Genomic DNA, 27,662 nt, shown 5'->3' with positions numbered 1-27,662 from the left:
TCAAGATTCATTCATGTTGTAGCACCTACCCATCCTTATTCTTTTTTATTGCCAAAGTATATTCTCTTGTACGGATAGGTCACATTTTGTCCATTGTTAGTTAATGGACACCTGGCTTGTTTCCACTTTGTGGCTATTATGAGAAATGCTGCCATGGGCATTCATGTATAGGTTTTTATATGGACATAGGTTTTCATTTCTCTTGGGCGTATACTTAAGAGAAAGTAGAATTCCTGGGTCATATGGTAACTGTATGTTTGACCTTTTGAGAAACTGTCTGCTGTTTTCCAAAGTGGCTAGGCCAATTTCTGCTCCCACCAGCCGTGTGTGAGGGTTCCTTTCCACATGCTAGCCGACACTTATTACCACGTGTCTTTTTTATTCTAGTCATCCTCGTGGGTATCACCAAGTGGTCTCTCATTGTAGTTTTGATTTGTGTTTCTCTGATGACTAATGATGTTGAGAATCCTTTCATGTGCTTATTGGCCATTTTTATATCTACTTTGGTGAACTATTTAAATCCTTAGCCCATTAAAAAATTGGGGCTATAGGCTGGGCGCAGTGTCTCACGCCTGTAATTCCAGCACTTTGGGAGGCCGAGGCGGGCGGATCACGAGGTCAGGAGACCGAGACCATCCTGGCTAACACAGTGAAACCCCGTCTCTACTAAAAATACAAAAAATTTAGCTGGGTGTGGTGGCAGACGCCTGTAGTCCCAGCTACTCAGGAGGTTGAGGCAGGAGAATGGCGTGAACCTGGGAGGCAGAGCTTGCAGTGAGCCGAGATTGCACCACTGCCCTCCAGCCTGGGTGACAGAGCGAGACTCCGTCTCAAAAAAAAAAAAAAAAATTGGGGCTATATATATAAAATAAAGTTTTCCTTTTAAATTATCTTTAAATGGACAATGTGGCACCGATTACTTATGCAACATTGTCAACCATCACCACTATTTCCCAAACTTTTTTTTTTTGAGGTGGAATTTCATTCTTGTTGCCCAGGCTGGAGTGCAATGGCGTGATCTTGGCTCACTGTAACCTCCGCCTCCTGTATTCAAGTGATTCTCCTGCCTCAACCTCCTGAGTAGCTGGGATTACAGGTGTCCGCCACCACACCCAGCTAATTTTTGTATTTTTAGTAGAGACAGGGTTTTGCCATGTTGGCAAGGCTGGTCTCAAACTCCTGACCTCAGGTGATCCACTCAGCCTCCCAAAGTGCTGGGATTACAGGCATGAGCCACCACACCCAGCCTATTTCCAAAACTTTTAATCACCTCAAACAGAAACTCCATAACCATTAAGCATCAGCACTCTATTTTCCCCTGCCCCAGCTCCTGGTAACCCCTAATTTACTTTCTGTACCCATGAATTTGTCTATTCTAGATATTTCCTATGAGTGAAATAATACTTGTTCTTTGGTTCTGGTTATTTCACTAAGCATAATAATGTTTTAAGGTTCATTCATGTCATAGCATGTATCCAAACTTCACTCCTTTTTATGGCTGAATAATATTCCATTTTATGTCTATTCCACATTTTGTTTATCTATTCATTTGTCGGTAGACCTTTGGGTTGTTTCATAATTGGTTATTGTGAATAATGCTGCTATGAACACTGGCATATGGGTTTCTCTTTCAGTCCCTCTTTTCAATTCTTTTGGGCATATACCTAGGAGTAGAATTGCTGGATCACATAGTAATTGTACGTTTAGCTTTTTGAGGAACTGCCAAACTGTTTTCCACAGTGGCTGTACCATTTTGCCTTCCCATCAGCAATGCACCAGGATTCATATTTCTCCACATCCTCACCAACACTTGCTATTTTCTGTTTTACTGATACAGTGTTTGTTTTTGGTCACAGCCATCCTAGTGGATGTGATGTGGTCGCTCAGTGGGTTTTGTTTTGCATTTCTCCAATGGCTAATGATGCTGAGCATCTCTGTGTGTGCTTATTGGTCATCTGTTTATCTTCTTTGGATAACGTCTATTCAAGTCCCTTGCCCACTTTTAAACAGGCCTGCTTGTCTTTTTGCTGTTGAGTTATAACAACATCATATACCAGTTCTTTAGATATTCTGGATATCAAATCCTTATCAGATAGATGACTTGAAAATGTTTTCTTCCATTCTGTAGCTATCTTTTCATTTTCTTGATGGTGTCCTATGAAGCACAGAAGTTACAATTTTACTAAAGTCCAGTTATCTATTTTTCTTCTGTTGATTGCACTTTTGCTATCATCTTGAGACCACTGAGTGCCTAATCGAAGGTCACGAGCTATATGCCTATGTCTTTCTCTAGGAGTTTAATAGTTCTAGCTATAACATTTAGCTCTTTGATACATTTTGAGTATATATATTTGCATATGGTGTGGGTTAGGGGGGATTGTGATATTTTTGTTTTGTATTTTCACTCTTTATTTCTCAACAAAATACAATGCAATTCCCAGGGGAGAGAAAACTCCAGTGGAAAGAAGGGGCTTACTTCCATCTGCCTCCTTGCCTGCCTTGCCCTGGCCCTGACTGGCAACTGCCTGGTGCTGGCTCTCTGCTGCCGTAGCCTTATCCATCACCTTCCCCTCTCTTCCTCCTCTTTACCTTGCCCTTTTTCCGTCTCCTCCTGGTGGATTTCCTTAACTATATGTGCCAGTCCTTTGGTATGTCTGTGAAGACGCTGACAGGCATCCTTATGGGCCTCTGAGGCACCTCCGACTCAAACTCATACGGCGATGTGAAGCTGGTGTGAGAAGACGCCCCTGGTGGGCAGGCGCTGCTGATGTTTTATGATTCAGTAGTGTGGCTTTGAGGTACACTTTGCACAGATTTTTTTTTAAGAGACAGGGTCTTGCTCTATCAGCCAGGCTGGAGAGCAGTGGCAGGATCATGGCTCACTGCTGTCTTGAACTCCTAGGCCCCAGCAATCCGCCCGCCTCGGCCTCCTGAGTAGCTGCGACTACAGGCATGCACCACCATACCCAGATAATTATTTGTATTTTTTTTTTAGACGGGGTTTCACTGTGTTAGCCAGGATGGTCTCGATCTCCTGACCTCGTGATCCGCCCGTCTCGGCCTCCCAAAGTGCTGGGATTACAGGCTTGAGCCACCGCGCCCGGCCTAATTATTTGTATTTTTTGTAGAGACAGTGTCTCACTATGTTGCCCAGGCTGGTCTTGAACTCCCAGGCTCAAGCAATCCTCCCACCACGGCCTCCCGAGTAACTGGGACTATAGACATGCACTACCACACTTGGCTGCACACAACTTTTAAAAAAGACAAAGTATTTATGTACCACAAGCTTACATTGTCTTTCTCAATAGTTTTTTTTTTTTTTTCTTTTTTTCTTTTTTTGAGATGGAGTCTCGCTGTGTCTCTCAGGCTGGAGTGCGATGGCACGATCTCAGCTCACTGCAACCTCCACCTCCCGAGTTCAAGCGATTCTCCTGCCTTAGCCTCCCGACTAGCTGGGATTACAGGTGCCTGCCACCATGCCTGGCTAATTTTTGTAGTTTTAGTAGAGATGGGGTTTCACCATGTTGGCCAGGCTGGTCTCAAACTCCCAGCCTCAGGTGATCTGCCTGCCTTGGTCTCCCACGGTGCTGGGATTTTAGGCATGAGCCACAGCGCTCAGCCATCTTTCTCAGTACTGTTAACAACTGCCACGCTCAGAATTGTCTGTGGTTGTGGAATCTGCTAGCTCACAGCTCTTCCCACTTTTACTCTGTGTTTTCACAGCCTCAGAGGAGCAAAGTTAGAATTTCTGGTTTCTAGCAGGGCAGCAGGGAGCCGGGACAATCTGTGGGCAGAGGAATGGGAGTGGTGCCTGCTGTCTCCAAGGGGTCCCAGGGAATAGGTGGCAGAAGGATCCAGAGGAAAACTGAAAAATGCAATCACTCATCTGGTTGTTTTATGCACTTACGGCCAAACATCCAGATACTTGAAGGCATTTAGATAACAGAGGATGTGTCTTTTTTTGTGTGATTCCCAAGAGAAAACTTCCTGAATACCATGCCCAGATTCTGCCTGATGACCCTGGTCTGGTACATTTAAAACTTTTATCCAGAGGGATTAATCAAATGCAATCCACTGCACCAGGTGCTGGGGACAGGTGTGGGGGATAGGGAAACGATCCATAAATCACTCCCTGTTAAAGTCTGAGAATTTATCATCCGCTTGTGGCGATGAAAGCCCCATGTAATGAGAAGTGAAGTAACAGTTGGAGTCGGTGGAACAGATCCTGGGGCCCTTGGGACTTAGAAGCAGGGGACGGCACCTCAGGCTGAGAAGGAGGTTGCAGGAGGGGAGGCTGGGACTCGGGTGGCCTCTGAAGACTGAACAGGATTTCAGTAAGTGCAGAGGAGGTGAGAGAGCCAGAAATGGGCAAAGGGCAGCGGCAGGAACAGTAAGGGAACAGCAAGGCGATGATTTGTACATATGAGGCTATGGAGGGAGGGAGCTTGAACAGGGAGACAGACAAACAGGCAGATAGAGAGACAGGCAGACAATGGAGAGCCCCGAAGGGTAGGGGCAGCCCAGGGCTTAGAGACACAAGCGATGAGGCTCCATTCCATGGCGGAGAAAGGACCATAGCGGTGACAGGTCATGACTCGCAGCTCAGTTGAGAAGTATCTCTGAGAAGCTGCCCTGCAGCCCTGCCTGCCTTCGGGAGGATCCACCCTCAAGTTGGAGGGGGGGGGGTGTCCCTGCTTATTTCACCTGACCAAGAGTTCCATCCTTCGAAGGAGGGTCTGGAGCCCCAAAGCTACTCAATTTTGTCTTTGGAATGGATGTCTGTACGTGGGTTTCTGATTTGGGGTCCTCAGTCCAGGGCACTGAAAGAGTTCCGGAAGCCCCACAGTAGTGGCACGCGGACCTGCTCCCTGGCACGTGCCTTCTAATTGGTCTCGCTTAGCCCATCCTCAGTGAGGAAAGAGAAAGTAGCTGCCTTCCCCAACCGACTGGTACAAAGTACAGCCTGGAGCAAAGCTGCTCTCTCTCTCAACTCGCTATATTTATGTTTCCCCACTTCTCTGGGTTAGAGGAGGTAATTAAATGTTTTGGTTTAAAAGCCTCCTGCTGGGTCTCAGTCTGCGTGGGAGAATAAAAGTAAACAAGCAAAAGAGAACAGTGTCATCAAAGGACCTCGCACCTACCTTTCTTCATTATGAGGATGAAAACGTGCCTTTTTCCACAGGTGCCATGAATTACCTGTGCAGGGCAGGGTCCGCGGGCCTTTCACTCTTTTTAAAGGTAAATCAAGAGTGATTGGCTCATAATTTAATGGGGCAACTTTGCCATGGTTCCAGATACACATCAGATAACAGACACGTCACCTGTCTCTGGCCTGAGCAGTTTAGAGGAATATTCACAACGTCTTTCAGCCAGTGACTCCCTCTAGTTCTCCACTGACCTGATACACATTACTGGAAACCGATCCAAATTGTCCCCTTCACACAGATATCAAAAACCAACTTGTTAAAAAAAATAAAAGCAAACTTTTTTCGTTTCTATGGAGGAAAACACTCATTTCCCTGCCCATCACCAATTTCTGCAGGTACGAGTTGGGCCCGCTTGTTTCTGAGGATGCCCTAAGGTGGGTTATGATGGACTCAGCTGTGCCCACGTTGCTGTGGGAGACTCCTGTCTGCATGCCAGCTGCTTCTACAACACTTCTCTAAGGTGCTGACATAAAGAATCTTGTCTCCATAAGTCGATTATAAAGTTTATTCATAGAAGTATAAATGTCTAATGACAAAACACACATAGCCTTGCAATTAAACAAACTGAGCTAATGCTAATTTCAGCCAGCGGCAGAAGCCGGTCCTTGACTTCTTGTCTTTTGGATGAAGCACTGCCTTGTGTGGCAGAGCAGCATCCCAAACAAGGATTCTTTAGATTCAGCAGCATGCTAATTAGTCTCTTCCCAGAAGACACGAATGAAGAAATCAGGTAACACAATCAGCTATGTGAGGGCAGGAATAGAACACAAAGAAATACTTCTTGCAGGTACGTGATACTGCATCATTATTTTCACAAACTATTTTAAAAGTAGACAGGACTTTAAAACAAAAAGGAATAAAGAATATCTCCACACAGGCAGAGCTTGCAGTGAGCCGAGATTGTACCACTGCACTCCAGCCTGGGTGACAGAGCGAGACTCCGTCTCAAAAAAAAAAAAAAAAAAAAAAAAATCTCCACACAATATTTGGTAATGTTGGTAATATCCATCAACATTCATAATGTTGGTTCCACCTTTGCACGTTTTCATTTCTGTTGCTTAAATATATACTGCGTCCTTTAGATCATTTATTTTATTTATTTATTTTGTAGAGTCAGGGTCTTGCTCTGCTGGCCCAGGCTGGAGTGCAGTGGCTATTCACAGGCACAATTAGAGTTCACTACAGCCTCGTGCTCCCCTATTTATTTGTATTTACTATTGGTTGTTTTGCTTCCTAATTATTTCCCAAAGGAAACTGTAACTGAAAAATGGCTTTGTTTCTTTCAGGTGGAAAATGTATAGGGATTTTTCAGGGTAGTACTTTTCCATCCTATTCTTCGTCAATTTTATTTTCTTCCAAAATCAACAAGGAAAAGAAAAATATCATGTGGAAAAAACAGAAAACGGAGAAGAAGGACGGCCAGCAGGACACTTAATTTTTTTAAAAAAGGCAGACTGAGGATCACTGGAGAATGGCGACTGTTACAGCCAAGGGTCCCCCAGCAAGGACTAGCCCCCTCCCCTCCCCGGAGGCGGCTTTTCTTCGCAGCCTGTCGCGGTGTGCCACAGTTCCTCTGAAGATGTGTATCGTGGAGCAAGTGGCAGAGCCTGCGTCACGCCACCTCGCTCACAAACACTGGGAGCTTCCGATCTTCTATAATTAAATGTTTTCCTCGAGCAAATGCTACTAAAACAATGCCGTGGCTGGCGCCGCATTTGATTTCCATGGCGCTTTCCACCTTCTCCTCTTGCCAGCTCTTCACATCGACTGTCTCCGCAGCTTCATTCCTTCACTGGTGCCAGGCAGGCAGGCGCACTGCACAACCACTTGGGTTTTTCTTCCCTCTTTTTGCGCCCGGTAAATTTTCATAAAGCATTTAACGTGAGAACAAGCAGGTTAATTTCCCGTGCCGTTGAGCCAGGCGCCCTGCAACACTGCCATGTTTTGGCTTCTGAGTCAGAGGCCTCGGTCCCAGTGGCGAGAACTCTTGCCAGAGCTTTCTCTGTGCAGACACCAGGTGTGATTTAGCATAACAGATTGTGCGGACGCTCAACGGCTTCTCTAAACTTGTGCGTCAGAACGAAATTGTATCCTTCATGCAAGATGAAGATGAAAGTCTCCTGGGCTGGAAGTTCTGCCAGGAAGGGCCTCTGGACATACAGGAAGTGGGAAAATCACCCCACTTTACAACACATGCCTAGTTTCAGGACCACTAATGTTCTCCTTCACAATATCAGTACCTGGTTAAAATCCCCCATCATATCACCACGCTGTTTTCCTCTGATGGTAGGTAGGCAATGAAGGATTTTTGAAAAATATACAAAGAGGATGGAAAAAATGGAATTGTAAGGAAATTTAAAACCTCATTGAATCTGGTCTTTGATACCTACTTAGTCAATGACTTGGGCCATGCATGAAACCCTGGTTGACAGTGACTTTGAACGCAGACGCGCTAGGTGTCAGCTCTCAGGCTATGGGGACGACTTTCAGGGAAGAAGCCGAGCTTTGTGGCTGCCACAGTGTAGACCCGAGATGAGAACGGCCTGTTTTCGAAGAGGGCAAGATTAGTGTGCCTCGAGAGAAGGGCAGGCCTGAAGCTGAGACACAGGTCACCCCACGGGGAGAGTGACTGAAGTCACAAGAGGACACCGAAGATGATTTGAGGACAAGCTTAGCAAACACGACTGCCAGGATCACCAGTCTTTTTATCCAGACCGCTGCCAGGGGGATCGTAACACTTAGTGATGTACAGGCAGCTAACAGAGAGGACCAATGGTGTCCCAATGGTGTGCCAACACCAGGGGCTTAGGGATAAAATACATGTGCTCGGACGTTCAAAATCACCTGATAACGATGATGTCCATATATACACAGTCCTTTTCTAACTTTTCAAAGGGCTTTCATGCCTGTGATTTCATTTGCCCTCACAACAGTCCTGCAGTGTGGACAGCACAGATTTTATTATCCACATCTGCCTGAAGAACAGAGAGGTTAGGAGACTTCTCTGGAATCCAGACAACTAGGCAGCAGTTGAGCTGAGGCAGAACTCCCATCTAGGGCTCCCAATCTTGCATTTGTCTGCAGAAGCCCTCCTTACACCCTCGAGGGTCAGTGAGTTACCCGATAGCCTGTAATAAACGATTTTGTTTTCTGCTTACACTCAGTAAACTAAATTCTGTGGTTAGCTGCCAGCAGCCCCGGCCACTACCACGACCACAGTGCACGTGCGTTCTGTCACCTGCCTTTTTTACTTAGCCACAGGTAGGGTATCTCTCTATGCAGGACGTGATCTACACAATCATTTGTAATGACTTCCAAGAATTCTATTGCACGGATAGGCCAATTCCCTATGGAGTAAGATTTAATTTTTTGGCCAGGCATGGTGGCTCATGCCTGTAATCTCAGCACTTTGGGAGGCCGAGGTGGGTGGATCACTTGAGGTCAAGAGTTCAAGACCAGCCTGGCCAAGAGGGTGAAACCCCATCTCTACTAAAAATACAAAACTTAGCCAGAAGTGGTGGTGCACGCCTGTAATCCCAGCTACTTGGGAGGCTGAGGCAGGAGAATCACTTGAACCCAGGAGGCGGAGGTTGCAGTGAGCCAAGATCACGCCACTGCACTCCAGCCTGGGTGACAGAGCAAAGCTCCATATAAATAATAATAATAATAATAATTTTTCCCCAGCAAACATATAATAATGTTTGCCATTAATATGTTCATTTCATTCAAGAAATATTTATCGAATATGCTTTATGTGCCAGCTACCATTTTAGGTAATGGAGAGAGCGCCCTGCCTACATACAACTTATATTCCAGTCAGGAAAACAGCTAAGAAACAAGTAAGCCAATAAACAATTGTAGGCTGTGAAACTATGAAGATAGCAGAATTAACTAATGGGATAGGAGTGATGGGGGTGTAGTGCCTGAGACAGGGTGGCAAGACAGCAGCTTCTTTGGGGATGTGACAGTTGCCCCAATTGCTGAAAGATGATAAACCTAGCTGCAACAAATATCCCAGAACATTCATCTTAGAGTCCTTGTCTGACTCTTCCCTTAGGACAAATCCCGGAAGTGGAAATGCCAGGCCAAATTACCTGCTCACTGAGGCTCCAAAGGAATGACCATGAGGCTCTAACTCTCACAGCCTCCTGCAAGCCATCCTGCTTCAAGTCCTCACTGTGCTGATGGCTGCCTGTGTATGAGAGAGGGACAGTCTCTTAACCTCACTGTGCCTCAGTTTCCTCATGTGAAAGATGGGGATAAGAATAGTGCTTGACTCAAGGGTTGGTGAGTATCGAAATCATGTAACGTAAATGGTTAATAAATGTTAGGTTAAAAAAATGCCTTTTTTTCCCCCCAGAGGGATAGGTTTTTGCTATGTTGCCCAGACTGGAGGGTAGCGGCTATTTATAAGCTCCATGACAGCTTGCTGCTGCCTCAAACTCCTGGGCTCAAGGGATCCTCCTGCTGCAGCCTCCAGAGTAGCAGGGACCACAGGCAGACACCACTGGGTCTGGCTAATATATCCCTGTTTTAACATGTAAACTAAAATTGCTGATTTTAGAAAAAGGGCTGTACAGATTTAAACTCCCATTTCCTTGTGCACACCCACTTGGGGTTGGTTCTGAGTTCATATTCGGTTGGCCCTGTTTCCAGTAACCAGATGTCCTTATACCAGCACTCTGACCACACTGAGGACCGGGAAGGTGGCTTGTAGCTCTCGTGTCCTTAATGCCTGACCAAAAGGAAAGAACAGGAAGCTGGTCTTTTGGCACTGGGGAGGAGTCCCAGAAGGGGCCAATCAACTCACAGACAATGAGAGGCAGCCTGTTCACTGATGGGGTTCAGGACACACTACCCCAAAATATACATTTGAGAAAACAGCAGAAGCAGGAAGGTCTTTCTCTCGCCCTTCCCCCACCCTTCTCCCCAAAGCAGTCAAAAACTTTCATTCCAGAGGTGCCCTTTCTATACCTGAAGGAAAGGAACATCCTTATCTTTGAAGACACAGAGCTGCCAAGAAGAACCTGAACAAACAGGCCTTGCTACATTCCCCTCGGTTTATTACTGTTAGATCATGCCCCCCTCGTCCAATCACACTTCCACACGACTGTCGACTTGCATCAAATCTAAGCATAAAAATACATAGGTGTTCCAGCTGGGCATGGGGGCTTACGCCTATAATCCCAGCATTTAGGGAGGCCAAGGTGGGCAGATCACCTGAGGTCAGGAGTTGGAGACCAGCCTGGTCAACATGGTGAAACCCTATCTCTACTGAAAATACAAAAATTAGCCCTGGACGTGGTAGTGTGCCCCAGTAATCCTAGCTACTCAGGAGGCTGAGGCAGGAGAATCTCTTGAACCCAGGAGGTGGAGGTTGTAGTGAGCTGAGATCAAGCCAATGCACTCCAGCCTGGGCGACAAAGTGAGACCCTGTCTCAAGGGGTGGGGGGGCGGGGAAGAAAAGAAAGGAAAAAAAAATACATAGGTGTTCCTGTTTCTTTGGGTCTTATTTGGGAAGGCTCCCATGTTGTCACATAAAGCTTAAAGTAATGTGTCTGGCCGGGCGCAGTGGCTCACACCTGTAATGCCAGCACTTTGGGAGGCTGAGGCAGGCAGATCACCTGAGGTCAGGAATTCAAGACCAGCCTGGCCAATACGGCGAAACCCTGTCTCTACTAAAAATATAAAAATCAACCGGGTGAGGTGACACGCGCCTGTACTTCCAGCGAACTCGGGAGGCTGAGGCAGGAGAATTGCTTGAACCCGGGAGGCTGAGGTTGCAGTGAGCTGAGACTGCGCCATTGCACTCCAGCCTGGGTGACAGGCTAAGACTGTCTATAAATACATACATACATACATACATACATAAAAGTAATGTGTGTGTTTTTCTCTTGTTAATCTTTCATTATAGGTACCTCAGTTATGAACCTGAAGATGGGTGAGGAAAATGTGTTACTTTTTCTCTCCTACGGCATCTAGTTTTAGACCTCCCATTTTGGATGAAATCAGATCTTAAAGATCTAGCGTCCACTTTCCTCTGAGCGCCGTGCTCTTCAGGTTGCTGAATTCTTCAGGAATCCAGGTAGGCCTAGTATGCTCTCCACCTCTCCATAAAAAATTACAAAGAGCAACTTGCTCAATGCTTTTGTTCCAAATTAGAAACCTTAAGTCCTGAAACAGTTTCTCAGCAGAAACACAGGCTATAGGTTGCAGATGGTCCTTCACTCATTGCAGTGTGAAAGTTCTTCATAATAGTATGAAATGTGACCACATTCCATTTCTTCTTCTGTCCATCTGCTGCTGTTATGGTTTAGGAGAGAGAAATGATTTTAAAAAGATATAAATCTAGACTGTGTGTAAGCTGATTTCTTAAACCATATTTAATATGTTTGGGCAACAAACACTACCTTGGTACTGTTTAACTAAGAAGACAGTAGGGAATAAGTTTTTCTGCCTTTTTTCATATGCATATGTAACCTTTTTTTTTTTTTGAGACAGGGTCTCACTCTGTCACCCAGGCTAGAGTGCAGTGGTACGATCACAGCTCACTGCAGCCTTGACCTCCTGGGCTCAGGTGATCCTACCACCTTCCAGGTAGCTGGGACTACAGGCGCATGCCACCAGGCCTGGCTAATTTTTTGTAGAGACAGGGTTTCGCCATATTGCCTAGGCTGGTCTCTTACTCTTGTGCCCAAGCGATTCCCCTGCCTCAACCTCCCAAAGTGCTGGGGGGTTACAGGTGTGAGCCACTGTACCCGGCCTTTTTGTTTTTGTTAAATTTATTTTTAATAGAGACAGGCTGTCGCTATGTTGCCCAGGCTGGCCTTGAACTCTTGGCCTCGAGTGATCCTCCCACCTCAGCCTCCCGAAGTATTGGGATTACAGGCATGAGCCACCGTGCCTGGCCTGCATATGTAACCTTTTTGAATGGAGGTGGTTATGATTAAGATGGGTGAATTGTATACAGTGAATTTATTATTTTTTTTAAGGAAATGAGAGCAAGCATTCAGGAGAATTAAGTGATGAGGACCACAAGGAAAGAGTCCCCGGGGTCTCCTGGTGTCTCTGACCATTGCAGGGTTGTTAGTCTTGTCTCTATAACCAGATAGATGAGACAGACATTGAGGTTGGGACTGTGTTTGAAGCCCTGAGAGTTCCCAGCATGGGGTGGGGCAGAGTAGCTGCCCTACCTGGGAACTATATGCTCGTAAGATAGAGAATAGAAGGATGGTTACCAGAGGCTGGGAAGGGATGTGGGGAGTGGGGGTGGGTGGGTGGGGAAGTGGGGTTGGTTAATGAGTACAAAAAAAAAAAAACATATGTCATTAGAATAAATAAGAACAAGTATTTGATAGCACAGCAGGGAAACTATTTTTAATTGTACATTTAAAAATAACTAGAAGAGTATAACTGGATTGTTTGTAATACAAAGGATAAATGCTTGAAGGGGATGGATACCCTATTTTCCATGATGTGATTACTGCTTTTTGCATGCCTGAATGAAAGTATCTCATGTACCCCATAAATATATATATATACCTACTATGGACCCACAAAATTTTTTTAAAAGATTAACCGGGGAGTCAGATGGAGAATCTGTTCCATGCCCCCACCACCAGCACTCTGATCTGTCTCTTGCCCATACCCACACCCAATGGTGTGTTACACACACACAGACACACACACACGCGCACGCGAAGCATGATTTTCCCATGTCTGTCAGATTCGTATAGCTAGGATTCTTTCTTGTATTTTGTAAACATGATCAGTAGGTGAGGTCCTGGAGTGAGAATCCCAGAATCAGGGTCTTGGAGTTGGGAAGGGTCTTCACAGTTACTTCAGGAGCTCTGCCCAAGGCAAGAGCCCTGCCATCCTCTTGGCAAGTGATGATCTGTTTCTGTATAAACACAGCCACTGGATGGACCTTCAGATACATGAGTGTGGTCCATATGTTTCCCTGGGTCTTCTGTCTTCGAAGCCTCCTACTTCTGATCATTGTCTCTCTGAAACCCTCTGATACACTTTCAACATCCTCTGCCCTCTTGAGTTGCCCTGCTCTGGACATACTCAGGTTTGGTGATGCCCCTTCTAAACTCTGAGCGGGCACTCCCACTGCTCTTCCAGACGCTATGCCCCGCCCGTAAGTGCATTAATTCCTGGCTGGCTGGCTGGCTACACTGTTGACTCCCATGGAGACTGGTAAAAAGGTTTAGTTGATTACAAATATAACTCTTCATCTGCTCAATATGCTTAACAATATGGCCTTTAGTGTAGTCTTCTCAAATCTAACCTTTCTTAATACCAGTTGCTCAGTTTTCCAAAAGGCTTTTGAGAATGTGAAATGTTTGTCAATTTATAGTAATATGGGAAGATTACAATATTTAACAAAAGCCAGTGTTAGCATTCTTCTAAAGCTGAAAAACAATACATGGATTGAGAATTTTTCAGCAACTCATTTTTATGTGCCTTGAAAAATATGCCACACATGGTGGCATTCCTGAGATTAAAATTGTAGGCATTGGGGCCTCAGTTTCTACAAATGCAAGATAAACTCTAAGGTTCTGTCTGGCTTTAACATCCAACATTCTCTGTATAACCCTCCACTGATCAGTTGTCTCAAGAGAACCCCCCTCCTCCAAAGAGTAGAGATACTCACCTTTGTTACTTCTTTTTGAATAAAAATAACATATTGCTGGCCTAATATTTCAACTTACTATGCATTTTATGGTAGGAAAACGCAAAATATCTAATGTTTTGAGTATTCCTTAGTTTTAAATATAAAAGTTTTCAATATTTGTCATTTTTGATAAAAAGTATTAAACAGTTAACTGAAACTTAGTATTTACCTTTATAAATACATCTAATATATAATTACTTACACATATTTGAAGAACAGATAAAACCTATCATTTTTAAACTGTATTAAAGAAGCATTCACAGATATAAAAGCATTGGGATTTTGAGAACTTAAAACCACTTGACAGAGAGGAGGAAAAATCAGAGATATCATGTAAAAAATAATATTTGTAATATACAAAAACGTTTCTCATTTATGGTTAAGAAGCTTAGTATGTGTTTTGGTATGCAGAGATTTCTGTCTTCACTCTTCTTGGGGATATCTGCTTTATTTGGTTCAATGGGTGGGTCGTGGGGCTTGGACATGTGTTTCTTTTTTTTTTTTTTTTTTGAGACAGAGTCTCACTGTGTTGCCCAGGCTGGAGTGCAGTGTAGCCAGGATGGTCTCGATCTCCTGACTTCGTGATACGCCCGCCTTGGCCTCCCAAAGTGCTGGGATTACATGGACACGCGTTTCTAAAGGCTCCCCTCGTGACCCTGCTGGACTGCCAGGGTTGAAAAGCTGCTGCGCTGGTGCACACATAAATGCCTCACCTGCTGGATAAGCAGTGCCAAGGCACGGAGAAGAAAGGCCTGCCTGAGAAGAAGAACTCAGCAGCCCCTTGAGCACGTGCCACGAATCCTCAAAGAGCATTTCTCCATCACACACATCTCCACGAGGTAGCTCCATTTTGCTAGGTGACATTTCTACTTGCAATGCTACTGGCGAATACTATCACTGAAGCAAGCTGAAATCATGATAACTTTTGCTCTTGGTTGGTGACCTATGTTATGACCCTTTTTTAAACATTTTATTTTATTTTTGAGACAGGGTCTGGCTCTGTCACCCAGGCTGGAGTGCAGCGGTGCAGTTATGGCGCTCACTGCAGCTTCGACTTTCTAGGCCCAAGCAATCCACCCACCTGCGCCCCACAATTAGTTGAGGGTACAGATGTGTGCCACCATACCTGGTTAATTTTTCTTTACTTTTTGTATAGACAGGATCTCACTGTGTTGCCCAGGCTGGTCACAAACTCCTGGGCTCAAGCGATCCTCCTGTCTTGGCCTCCCAGAGTGCTGGGATTACAGATGTGAGCCACCACACCTGGCCCTGACCCTTATTTTTCCAGTTCCCACCTGTGCACTGAAGGGAAGAATCCTATGAGAGCTGAGCAGGAAGAGAATGATATGCATTAAGTGGGCCGACATTAAGAGGCCGACTCTCCTTTTACAACTAAGCAAGGACCACAGAAATGAAATAATCTCTCTAGCACCACCATCTTGGAAGAATTTAATGATTTAAGTGGCATTGTTTTCTGACTATAAAAGCTATATATACTTTTTATAGAAGAAGCTTAAACATAGGAAAGTGCATATAAGTATTTTAACAGATCCCTATAATCCGTCGCACTGTGGCACCGTGGCATCACCACGCGGGGCCATGAAACTGGGACTCTGTCCTCTGAATCGGTAGTCACTAGACACTGTGACAGTGGTTAAGTCCGTTCTTCACACACTTGCATTTGGCGCGGGCCTATTTCCTCCTGGCCCTACCTCCTACCTTACTGCACTGTAGCTTCTGAAAGGTTACAAACTCCCTCACATCAGCAGCCACTCCCTGGAACGCTGTCCGCTCTGTGTGCTGGAACCGATGCTTGGCTTTGTTCCGCTATGGTGTCACCACTCTCTCCAGGGGAAGAAACGCCTCGCTTCCCTGTACGCAGGGCCGGGGTAGAGGGAGACGTCTTCCAGATCTGTGTCTCTGTCCTCGCTCCCCTCACCAACTAACGCTCCCCCTGGCACAGTCCACACTGTCTGATTGTGTCAGCCTTTCAAGTCCCCCCCATGCTCACAGCTGGAAGCTTCTCCATGCAGCTCCAGGAGAAATCCCATCGCATGACTGCATGCTCCCCAACACCCACCCTGAGGACTTGGTCACGCTTTGGCCTCACTTTTCTCAAAACTGCCTCATCCCTAATTCTCAAGCCCTGAAATCCACCTCTCTGAAGAGAGCTCCTCTCTCAGCTGCCCCTTGTCCTTGTCATCTGGTTTACCTTCCCCTGTCTTCCAAGTCCTGGCCCCTGGGCGGTCAGCTCACTGTCAGATTTTCTTGCCAATCTACCACCTACCCTGGACTTCCTGGTGAACTGTGCACACTGACACCTTCACAGCACTCTCAAGTCTTGTCTCTGTTAGTTCTGTTTCACTCTTGTCTGGGTCTGGGGTTTGGCTTGCTGGGAGAAAAAGGCCTTCATCATTCACTTAGTTGTTCAGCTATTCAGCTGTGTTAGTCACTGTCCTAGTTCCTAGGGATGCAAAAATGCATCTTGCAATAAACAGCAATGCAAAAATGCAGTGCAGGGTGATGTGCAGATATCACATGTGGTTGCACAGGGACGTGGCAGAGACAGCTGATGGCTCACAGCAACCATTCTCCCCTCTTCCTTTGAGTTTTGGCACTTCTAAAGCCTGCATGTCCCAGCCCCACTTGCAGCTAGCGTGTGAATGGAACAAGTGGTGTAGGCAACATTTAACCCTTAAAAGGAAGCCACCTGCCCTCCGCTCTCTCTTCCTCCATCTCAGATGCTGGAACTCAAAGATGGTATGGTGAGCCGGCATCAGCCACGCAGATGAGGACGTCAGAGCAACAAGGCAGATGCAACGTGGGTCTCTGAATGAACATGGAGGAGGAGCACTTCCCACCTGCCTCAGACCACCTGGCTACCTCTTTCTGTACTGTTGGGTGAGAGAGAAATAAACTTCCTTTGGTTTGAGCTGCTGTAGCTTTGTGGCCTTTTCTGTTGTACCAGCTTAGCCTGCACACGGACACAAAAGTGGAGAGGAATCAGCTGCTCATAGAGGGTAGAGGCAACGGTGAGAACAGAGTAGTGGCAGGGGTAAGAAAAGCATCTGGAAAGAGGTAACCATAGAGACACAGGCTCTGGGCTTGGGCACTACTTTGCAATCTTTTTACTGATCTTGGAGAATTCCCTTTCTCACTGTGTGTGTTAGGAAGAGGGAGGTGTGTTCCAACAATAGAGGGAAGAACAATAGGTGGAATTTGGGGATGTGTGTACGTGATTGTGTTAGTTTAGAGGTGTTTGCTTAGGATCTCGATAACATCATCTCTTGACCATCAAAATTCTGAACTAATTGAACAATAAGACAAAAGAGTCAGCAGGAGGAGAATTAGAACATTTCCTTCACTTCTGATAAAGGCTGGGTTGAGGACAGAAGTGAGTGAAAGAGCCACATGGTCTTTTAATACTGGGCCATGGAGTTGGACTGACTTATCATCAGGCTGCAGAGAACCAAGAGCACCCCGTGCCCCAGAGAGTGGGCCCCGGGGACCAGGGAATCAGTCACACTGCCTGTGGGCAGCCCACACCCTTGAGGAAGGAAAAAGGAGGGGGCAGAGCTACATATGCCAGGATAGCCACTGGGTGCGTCATCCAGGTCTGCGGAGATGTGGGCTGGGGTGGGAGAACCACAGCACTGCACCAGTAGAGCTCCATCCTGAAGGAAGGAAACTTCAGGAAGTGGGAATGAGTGTTCCCTGCAATGCTGACTTTGAGGCTCCTGCAGGCCACCTGGGAAGGCCTTTGGATTCCATCTCTCATAAGCCCCCTAAATGTGTCAGGACTGAGTAATCTATTATGGGACAGGACCTACTCTTATGCCCTCCCAGGCCGTGGGCTCACCAGGAGTCCTGGTGTAATCAGGCTGAGACAGAGTTACTTCCTGGGTCCACCTGCTTGACACTGGCTTGGCACCTTGGCAGGGATTACTTTATTTTCTCCCAAGGCTCCCGTGTTCCCGAGGGCTCTCCCAACCCTCTTGGAGCACCTTAAAGCTGCGTGAACCAGGCACTGGCCAGTCCCCTCTTGTGGGACTCTGGTTTTGTTCTGCCTCCCACTGCATGCTCAGCCATGCCCACCTCTCTCGCCAGGCATCCTCCCCACTTCCAAGGAGGCAGGGCTGGAAGTGCTCAGGTATCCTCATAACAAGCAACACGGGGCTGGGTGCGGTGACTCACGCCTGTAATCCCAGCACTTTGGGAGGCTGAGGTGGGCGGATCACAAGGTCAGGAGATAGAGACCATCCTGGCCAACATGGTGAAACTCCATCTCGACTAAAATACAAAAATTAGCTGGGCGTGGTGGTGCCTGTACAGGTGCGCCTGTAATCCCAGCTACTCAGAAGGCTGAGGCAGGAGAATCGCTTGAACCAGGCACTTGAACCAGAGAGTTGGAGGTTGCAGTGAGCCGAGATCGCGCCACTGCACTCTAGCCTGGTGACAGAGTGAGAACCTGCCTAAAAAAAAAAGAAAAAAAAAAAAAAAAAAAACAAGCAACATGGTGGCCCTTTCTTGTCACACTTGGTGCTCAGGGGTTCTGGCAGTGCCAAATACCTGTGCACTCAGGGATGGTTCTGTCTTTGAGTATGTGTTGGGGGAGTTGACTGGAGGACTCCGCTGGCAGTTCTAATGACTTATTTGTGCATTAATTAATTCACTCATTTTTAGTTTGTACTTTCCTGTAAGTTGAGAAAAATGGGTTTACTACTTTCCACACCATTATATAGCTATAGCAGCAATTCAAAGATTCTAATGTAATGTAACAATGAGGGCTTATTTAATCCTTCTTCCCTTTAAAGAATAAGAACTGGCGGAATAAAAATATAAACTACTGACCGGGGGCGGTGGCTAATGCCTGTAATCCCAGCACTTTGGGAGGCTGAGGTGGGTGGATCACGAAGTCAAGAAATCAAGATCATCCTGGCCAACATGGTGAAACCCCATCTCTACTAAAACTATAAAAAATTAGCTGGGTGTAGTGGCAGGCACCTGTAATCTCAGCTACTTGGGAGGCTGAGGCAGGAGAATCACTTGAACCTGGGAGGCGGAGGTTGCAGTGAGCTGAGATCGTGCCATTGCACTCCAGCCTGGGCAAAAAGAGCAAAACTCATCTCAAAAAAAAAAAAAAAAAAATATATATATATATATATACACACACACACACACACACACACACACACATACATATACTACTTAATGAAATAATATATGACAACACTTCAAAATCTCTTAAACTTTACCATTAATATATAATAGTTATATAATGAATTCTTTTGGGTTTTTTTCTTTTCTTTTTTCTTTCCTTCCTTCCCTCCCCTCCTTTTCTTTCTTTTTTTTTTCCCCCTTTAACAGATTTGATATAATATATCCCAAATTCAATTTGCCTCCACTGGTGGTCCTGTGGAGCTGTTACTGATGTTTTCCTCCCACTCTGTGACACAAAAGGATGCTATGAAAGTCAAGATCCTAATTCTAACTGTGACAAGTGGTAAATGGCCAGCTTGCCCAGTCCACTTAAGGGGTGAGTTCTTGAACTCCCTTGGATGATAACTTCAGGACTAGAGAATTATGTCCAACAATAAAAGTCTTTTTCAGGGTGTTCCTCGGTTTTTACGTAAATTTAAATATGCTGGTTCAGCCCCACACCCAATCTAAGTGTGTGTTCCCTAGGTACTTACCCCATCAGTTCTTATCACTATTCAATGACATGCCGTGTCTATACGTTGACTTCTTCTACCTGGGTAGCATATTGTAAGTATTTAATACATGTTGTTGAATTGAATTGAATAATAAGAAAAAGTAGAGGGAAGGTAACAATGAGGTATAAAGTGGGTTCTTTCAAGAGATCACTGGAGGACGTGGAGGGAGAAACAAGTGGTATGACCCAGTGGTCTTGCACGGTGGAAATGCAAAGCTGTCAGGAAGAATTGAGACCACTACGAGATAATTGTTTCCAGTGTTTCCCTAATGGGAGTCAACCATCAAAGCAAAGTTTCTCAGATGCTGGAACTGGATTGTGAAAAACAAATAAGAACATGCACTGTTAAAAATCATTCCCCTGAAAATAAATACATCCAATATTGCCACAAACACTGTAAGCTATTCATCCTCGACTGGAAGTTGGTAAATTTATCAACATCATATTCTAAAATTGAAATGAAGACTATGCTGGAAAACAGTTATCAAAAGATGTATTGAGACAGAGCTCTGAGAAGAGGCCAAGAAATTCTGTCCAAAAGACCAGATAGTGAACTGTTTGATAAATGTATAATAAAACAGCAAAATTGTATTTATACTATTGCTCTATGAAGCCAAAATACCCTAAACCAGACAGGTTAATTGAGTGTGGATCTGGTACAGAAACAAAGTTACCAAAACAAGGTCAGGGATGGAGGGATATCAAAATGGAGCCCCTTTTTTCTGGTAGTGTGTGCGTTTCCTTCTACAAAAGAAAAAAAAAAAAAAAGAAAGAAAGAAAATGGTGGTTCATTCAAGAAGCGGGTATTTATTACATGGACAAAAAAAAATTGCTTACTTCAAAAGATCTAATATTCTTCTTCAATAAGATTGTTAATGTGCTTTTTTTTATTTATTCATTTTTAAAATTTTATTTTAAGTTCTGGGATACATGTGCAGGTTTGCTGCATAGGTAAACGTGTGCCACGGTGGTTTGCTGCACCTATCAACCCATCACCTAGGTATTAAGCCCGGTATGCATTAGCTATTTATCCTGATGCTCTCCCTCCCACTGCCTCCCTGAGAGTTCTTTTATTCTTATTATTAGTAAGAACAACCATGATGTTAATTAGGAAAAGAGACCTTGCAGCTCCTGATTAATGATATCAATTATAATATATCTGACGTACATTCGTTTCTTAGGGCCACCATAACAAATTACCATAAAATTGGCAGCTTAAACAACAAAAATGTATTCTTTCATAGTTCTGGAGCCTGGAAATGTGGATTCAAGGTGTGTGCAGGGCGTGGTCCCTCTCTAGCGGATCCTCCTTGCCCCCTGCAGCTCCTGCTGGCTGCTGGCAGTCCCTGCAGCTGTCGCCACCCAACCTCTGCCTCTGCCTTCATGTGCCCTTCTCCTCTGTGTCTGTCTTCTCCTCTGTGTCTGTCTTCTCCTCTGTGTGTCTCTGATTTCTCTGAAAAAGACACTTGTCCTTGGATTTAGGGCCCACCCAGATAATCCATGATGATCTTATCTTGAGATCCTTAACTACGTCGGCAAAGACCATTTTTCCAAATAAGGTTACATTCACAGGTCCCAGGGATTAGGACATGGACTTATCTTTTCAATGTAATCCACGACTGGAAGCATATTCCATGAACAATGGAATGAACACTTCTTTAAAAGAGTTACTAGAAAGCAGTATGTTAACAAAGGTGAGTTCCCCCTTTTCCATCTCTCCCTCTCCTCCCTATGTCCCTTAAGAGGAACAGTGCCTGGACTACTTGAGGTCTTTGGTAAGATCTCTAGGGGTGTCACTGTGTCCTAGGATGCGGAGCTTGGGACTGTCACAGACTCACAGGGCAGTTGAGTTGGATAGAACTTAGAGGTAGCTTGGGGCAACCCTAATCTCACATATGACTCCTCTCTGTAACAATCCTGGGCTGAGTGGCACCCACACTGCTCCAGTGTCTCCACGTCCATCTTTATGTCCTTGGGTGACTCTAGGTGCCACCCTGTATACCGCAGTGGTGCCTGGAACCTCCTGGTCTTTCTGTGCATCAGTGCCTGTCCTTCCCATTGTGTTGTTCATCTCTACTAGGAGGACACTGCTCTAAACCACTGTCCTTAGGATGTGTGCGTAGAGTAATTCTTTTCATCAAGAATGCTGGCTCTTCCACTTAGGCCTAATAAATATCTTTCATCATGCAGAAAATGCATTTTTAGATGACTGGTGGAGTTTCACAATCACAGTATTTTAGGGCTGAAGAAAGCTCTACAAATTATCTAGTCGTTTTAGAAACAAGGAGACAAAAGTCCTACAGAGAGATCAACAAATGACTGAAGGTCATTCTGATTCCGGGGGAGAGCCAGGACTTGAACGCACATCCCCTGAAGCCCATCCAAGCGTTTGTTCACTACATCACACATGATACAGAATGTGACCCAAAGCTTGCTCCGGTGTGAATTACGCTTGACATGCTGGCCCCCTTGGTGCCACCCCGTGAGATCATCAACCCAATGATCATATTCAACAATATTTCCTGAGTGTGTGCTATGGGCAGACAGGCTCTCCGCTCTCACGGAGCTTATACACTCAAGTGACTAAATGATTAAACAGTACCTGAAAGGCTGCAAGGCTCTAATCAGCTGTCACGTTTGGAGTTGATTGGGACTGAGGTCAGCTTGTTCAGCTTCTGATCCTTCACTGTACCCTCAGAGGAAAGGTGACGTAACTGGAGCTAATGTCCCGACTTTAAAGGTTCCTAGAAGTGTCCAATGTCATCATTTGAGTCAAAAGCACCTATTGGTCTAGAAAATAATTCTCCTCACTTCCTTTCTAGTGCTCAACTCTAAGATAAACCAGAAACCCAAGATCAATAATGACAACAACAACAACAATGCTGCTTTTATTAAAACTCATCATTGCCCATAAAATAAAGTAGATCTCTTGGGAAGAGTGAAGCCACCAACTAGCTACTCGTACATGAGAGAGGCATTTTCTGGTTGACATAGTGAGAAGAAAGCCCCAGATGGCGGATCTTTTTGGCATGGACTTCCCTGCTCCGGCTGTCTAACGTGTTCCTTCACTGCGTTCATTTTTCCTGCATCAGAACCGCCTTGGCAGTTTGCTTATTTCCAAGGAAGAAAAAAAAACAGGAAGGTTTGCATCTGCAGGATCCCTACCTTCCTCCTTAGACGTTACGGTGCCTATTCACAAGAGGTGGTGACTAAAATGACCTGGAGCCTTGGGTGAAAAATTTCAAATCTCTGTCCCATGACAGGTTCAACACAGTCCCCTCCTCATGAGAAAGGAAAGGGGATTCGAGTTTTGGAGGGCATTACCTGGGTGGGATCTGATGCCTGATGCAGATTCTGAATGTATTTGAAAACAGGTTTTGGCATGTGGGGATGCAGCATGTTGCATGGCTGCTGGCTTCAGAGTACGTCCCGTGGGTTCGCGGCCCTGTCTTCCGTCACGAGGAATCCCTGCCAATCTAGGGTCTGCGCACTGCTTCTGCCAGCCAATCTCTAATTTAGCATATGTACAAAGCCAATTTTTGGACACCATGATGGAGCCTGGCACCTCTGCCGCCCTCCATATTTGCAATGCTCACAGTGAAATAACAAGCAACGAGCAAGAAAGAAAAAAAGATGCCATGAAAAGGCTTTCTAAATTCCCAGATAAATGGTGTATGTATTATATATGTATCTGCGTCTTCCTCCTCCTTTTCCAACATAAGCTTACCCCATGCCTTTCCTTGCAGTTATTTCATTTAGGTTTTCAATCTGGGATGCACTTAGCAATAGCCAACACTGACGAAGAGAAAACCCTGCTCCCCACTGAGAACATCGGATTTTTAAAATGTAGAAATTCTGCTCTTTACAAAATAGGACATCCCCCTTTTAATTAGTTTCAAAATACATCCAAATAATTTGCCACTAGGAAGTGATACCATTTTAGAGTACTTAAAAATAATTCCCAGGCATGCAATTTGATGAGAGGCCGCAGCTAGTGAAACCTTCAGTTCTGAGATAAATTGAGCTGTTTCTGTGGGGACAGCTGTCATTACCATGGGAAAATTCCCCTAACCCACAGGCTTTCATCATTGACTTCACTCGGAAAACCTGTGCTTAAGGTGTGTTTGTTGAAATAGATGGGAACAATTGCTAATTGAGTCTCGAGTGCACCCATCTGTCTTAGCTGAAACTGTGGCTCTTCCTGCCTCCCTCCCTTCTATAGAGTTTTTTCCTATCATCTAGTTTTCGAACAGTTCTTCAAAAGAGAACAGGTAGCCACAAAAGCTCTATGGTGTTATTTCATGTTGTCTTTGAAAATAAATTCATATATTGTGCTCGTACACCCTGCAATCCGTGGGTCCTGCATCCCCAGAAGGGCACCCCTCAGGAAGGGCTTTTCGACTCTTCCCTGTGCACAAATGAAACGAAAATCTCTGAATCAAAGGGAGGGGAAGACTATGCAATTTTCTAATGTATATTTCTTCCAACGCATGGATTTGATTCATGACAATGGCCAACCTTTTGACTATTCTGGTGAGATCCCTGCTCCTCTGCGCAGGTGAGCCTTGGCGGGTAGGCACGCTAGCACGGGATGAATGAACCCTCCCGAACCATACCCCATCCCCGCATACGATGGCGCCTGTCGGGACAAAGCGAGAGTCTGAGCCTTGCATGTATAAATATAAATATTTCAAGAGCTTGGCTGCTGGCAAGCTTTGCACGGCATGCAGAAGCCAAGCTTGATTGCCCTGCCCTGGTGTGGGGCTCCCCAGGTGGCAGGGGCTGAGAGCGGGCAGTGTGGTTGGTAGGGGGTGGACGTGAGTGCCTCCAGTCATTCTGAGTAGCCCCTGGGCTGATTAGTGACAAGGGCTGACAGGCTCCTAAGGGGAGGTCCTGTCCAGTTTCTTTCTGCAGCAGGGATGATGGGCCATGCATGGGGTCCTGAGGCAGAGACTGGGGACTTTTTTGTGTGACTGTGACTACATTCCTCATCAACAAGACCACGCTCATGGTCTCTTTGGAGGCCATTGACTCACTGGAGGATTACCATTAAGGGATGTCTGCTCAGTGGCGCCAGGTCCTTTCCCCACCCCTCAGGGGCTCCACCCAAGCCAGACAGAAGGGCAGGGCACTAGCTCTGGGAATTAGACAGGGGAATCGATATGTGTATACGGAACACAGTCACGGACAATTGAAAAGGCTCACACGTAACCCCACTGGGAGCTGCTTCCAACTGGAGTCTGTGGTAAATGACTCACGGAACCCAGACCCTGCCTCATCTGCCTGGGGATGGCCAAAGGTGAGCCTTGTAACATTTGTGATTCAGACTTAAAGTGATTCAAATGGATATGAAGGGTTCCAGAAACGACCCTGGAAATAAAAATAACTTAAACAGGGAGGAGCCTTTCTCTCCTGAGTGATTTTGGAACCTGGAATTATGAGATGACAACTTTTTCAAGTTTAGTGTCTTTCAAGGAAAGACATCTTCATTGACATCTAAAGCTTACAACGTGAGTCCCACTGCCTCGGGCCCCGAGACAACTGCCAACTCGGTGGTGTATGGAGATTCCTCACCAAGGGGCATGTGTTCCAACAGGGCGACCATCTCAGGGAGTAAGGAGAGGCTGAACAGTGATGACAACCAAGACAGATATGGGATTAGAATGCAGATGATTTGAACTCCCCACTTTTGATGAGGTAAAATGGATCAAGATTTTTTAAAAGATAAAATATGTACCTTAGTTTTATCAAAGCTTAGTAGATTTCAAGATCAGAGTTGGACTATGATTTGGGATTCATTTGCCTGGTTTGTTGTTCCAGTAATGCAGTTGGTTTTCCTAGTGAAAAGAAAATGTGTCACACCCTGGACTGCTGAGAGTTAGATTGCAATAGAGTCATAGAAAAAGGTAATCTCTGGATAGAGAGCAGTTGTATCAGTCAGGGCTGTCCAGAGAAACAAGATCCATAAGGGATACATAGATAGATAGATAGATAGATAGATAGATAGATAGATAGATAGATAGATAGACTTATTTTAAGTAATTGGCTCTAAGTTGACTGTGGATCGACAAGTCTGAATCTGCAGGACAAGCTAGCAGGCTGAAAACTCACGTAGGCATTGATGTCATGGTTCTGAGGTACATTTTCCTTTCCAGGAAATCCCAGTTTTGCTTATAGGACCTTCAACTAATCAGAGGAAGCCCACTCACCTTATGGAGGGCAATCACCTATACATAAATCAACTGACTGTAGTGTTGACCACACTCACAAAATACCTTCCTTTTAATCAAACATCTGGTGTTTGATTAAATAACCGGGTACTATAGCCTATCTAAGTTGACACTTAAAATTGACCATCACAGTAGCTTTCTTCCAAACTGTGAAGAAATTTAAATGAAGGCCTTCAGGCCCTGAAGAGTCCAGCCTTCTCCCTTCTAGAAAGATCCCATAAGCCACTGCCTACCATGTGAGTTATGATATCCTGGCGGATCCATAGCCCTTTGTCCAGTGGGGTGAGGCTGCAGATTCTGCAACTTGTGTGGATGGTGGGCAGAGAGGGGACTGGGAAGCAAACTGAAACAGCGGGCAGGAAGACCCGTCTATTTGATGATGTCTATTTGGGTTCTACCAGTGTCCATGAGGGACTTACTGCAATCACAGCCAGTGCAGGAATGGCAATCTGTGCTGCCCACCTGCCCAGTTTCTGACACACGTTCTCCCTCACCACATTCTCAGATACTCACTAAGTGTGCCTGTGAGCATGATGTGCTCTCAGCGTGTGCAGAGCCTCAGGAAACAAGATTACCAGTGTGCTGTACTGAGCCAACAAGTCATGGCATTCTCTTCCCAGAGAAGCAAGCTCCCTTCCCCACTAATTACATTCCAAATCCTTCCTCTCATAATCTTCATATTAATAAATGCTTTAAACAGCAGATCATCCCTCATCAAAAAGGGGACTAAGCCAAAGGGGAAAAAGTACCTGGAACAAAAGTGTGTCATTTTGATTCTTATAATAAGCAATATTTACAGGGCATTCATTATAAAGTGCATTCACTATAAAGTGCATTCATATGCACTTACTTGGTTTTTATCCTTGCAGCAACCTTAGGAGGTAGTTGATATTATTCCCATTTTACAGAAGATGGCACTAAGGCTCAGAGGGGTTAACAGACTGTCCTGATGTCACACAGCCATCAGACTGCCGAGCAAGGATCTTCTGTCCCTAGTTCTACCTTGGGCTGCCCAGACTCCTCCAGGGCTTGTTGCCAGTGAGCAGCTCAGCCTCTCAAACCTTACCTTATGGAATTACATAAACATGGCTAGAATCTGCCTGTCCAATAAACCATGAAGCGACTGTCTGCTTATGGAAATCTTCGTTGAAGGTAGCATTCCCACAGACGGCCAGGTACCAATTCTTCTCCATGTGTCTTTCTCAGGTGCAGAGAGCTCTATTGGAAATCAGTGGGAGGCCTCTGCCCAATAACGCGTGGGGGGCAGGGGGTGAGAAGCAGGATGTGAACCTATTCCATAAAGTGAAAACTGACATCCTAACAAATAATTAGGGAAAAATTTGAGGTTGTTTCCTCAGCTGATCGTCACCGGCGGAGCCAACTTTGGATTAAACACTTCTGCTCAGTGGTTTTGACATTCTTAGTCAGGCATATCTTGATGAAATTAGAGATGCAGAAAATATTTTTTGATGGAGTGTGGGGACAAAACAGCTAGGAGGCAAGCCAATTCTGTGCGCAAACTTGTGCAGACTGAGATAAAGAGGAAAAGAAAAGGCAAGACAACAAGGGGCGTGTGCTCATGTGAGTGTGTGTGTGTACATGAAGGAGGATGAAAGCAAGTGACAGAAGAGGAAAGGCGGGCTGGGCTGATACTAATTAATTAGACTTTAAGATCCTGGCAGCAAGAGGTGTGTTTATAAACAATCTTCACTAAAACATACCTTTCCAACTATTAACGGTTTTATTTGCCAGAAATAGTCTCTGCTCTAATTATTCTGTACTTGTTTCAATCCAAAAGTGGGGACAGAAATACTAATAAGTGACCATAACCA

General features: G+C 45.3%; 1 protein-coding gene and 1 long non-coding RNA gene across 9 annotated transcripts in view; one reads left to right on the top strand and one right to left on the bottom strand.

The window, feature by feature from the left end:
* The window catches only part of CLYBL (citrate lyase beta like), a 296,641-nt gene that overhangs the window by 55,726 nt on the left and 213,253 nt on the right, over positions 1-27,662 (bottom strand). The window lies entirely within an intron of this gene.
* On the top strand, positions 8,832-16,825 carry LOC103879430. 2 transcript variants are annotated; one of them, XR_002518499.2, is made up of 4 exons: positions 8,832-9,494; positions 11,122-11,292; positions 14,405-14,726; positions 16,629-16,825. It is a non-coding gene; the product is annotated as an uncharacterized LOC103879430 (long non-coding RNA). The 2 variants fall into 2 exon arrangements; XR_002518497.2 differs by having other exon boundaries at positions 14,405-16,825.

This window comes from Papio anubis, chromosome 15 (genome assembly GCF_008728515.1).
Source record: "Papio anubis isolate 15944 chromosome 15, Panubis1.0, whole genome shotgun sequence".
Taxonomy (NCBI): domain Eukaryota; kingdom Metazoa; phylum Chordata; class Mammalia; order Primates; family Cercopithecidae; genus Papio; species Papio anubis.
The sequence above is the reverse complement of the archived record's forward strand: the minus strand, read 5'-3'. Positions and strand labels throughout refer to the sequence as shown.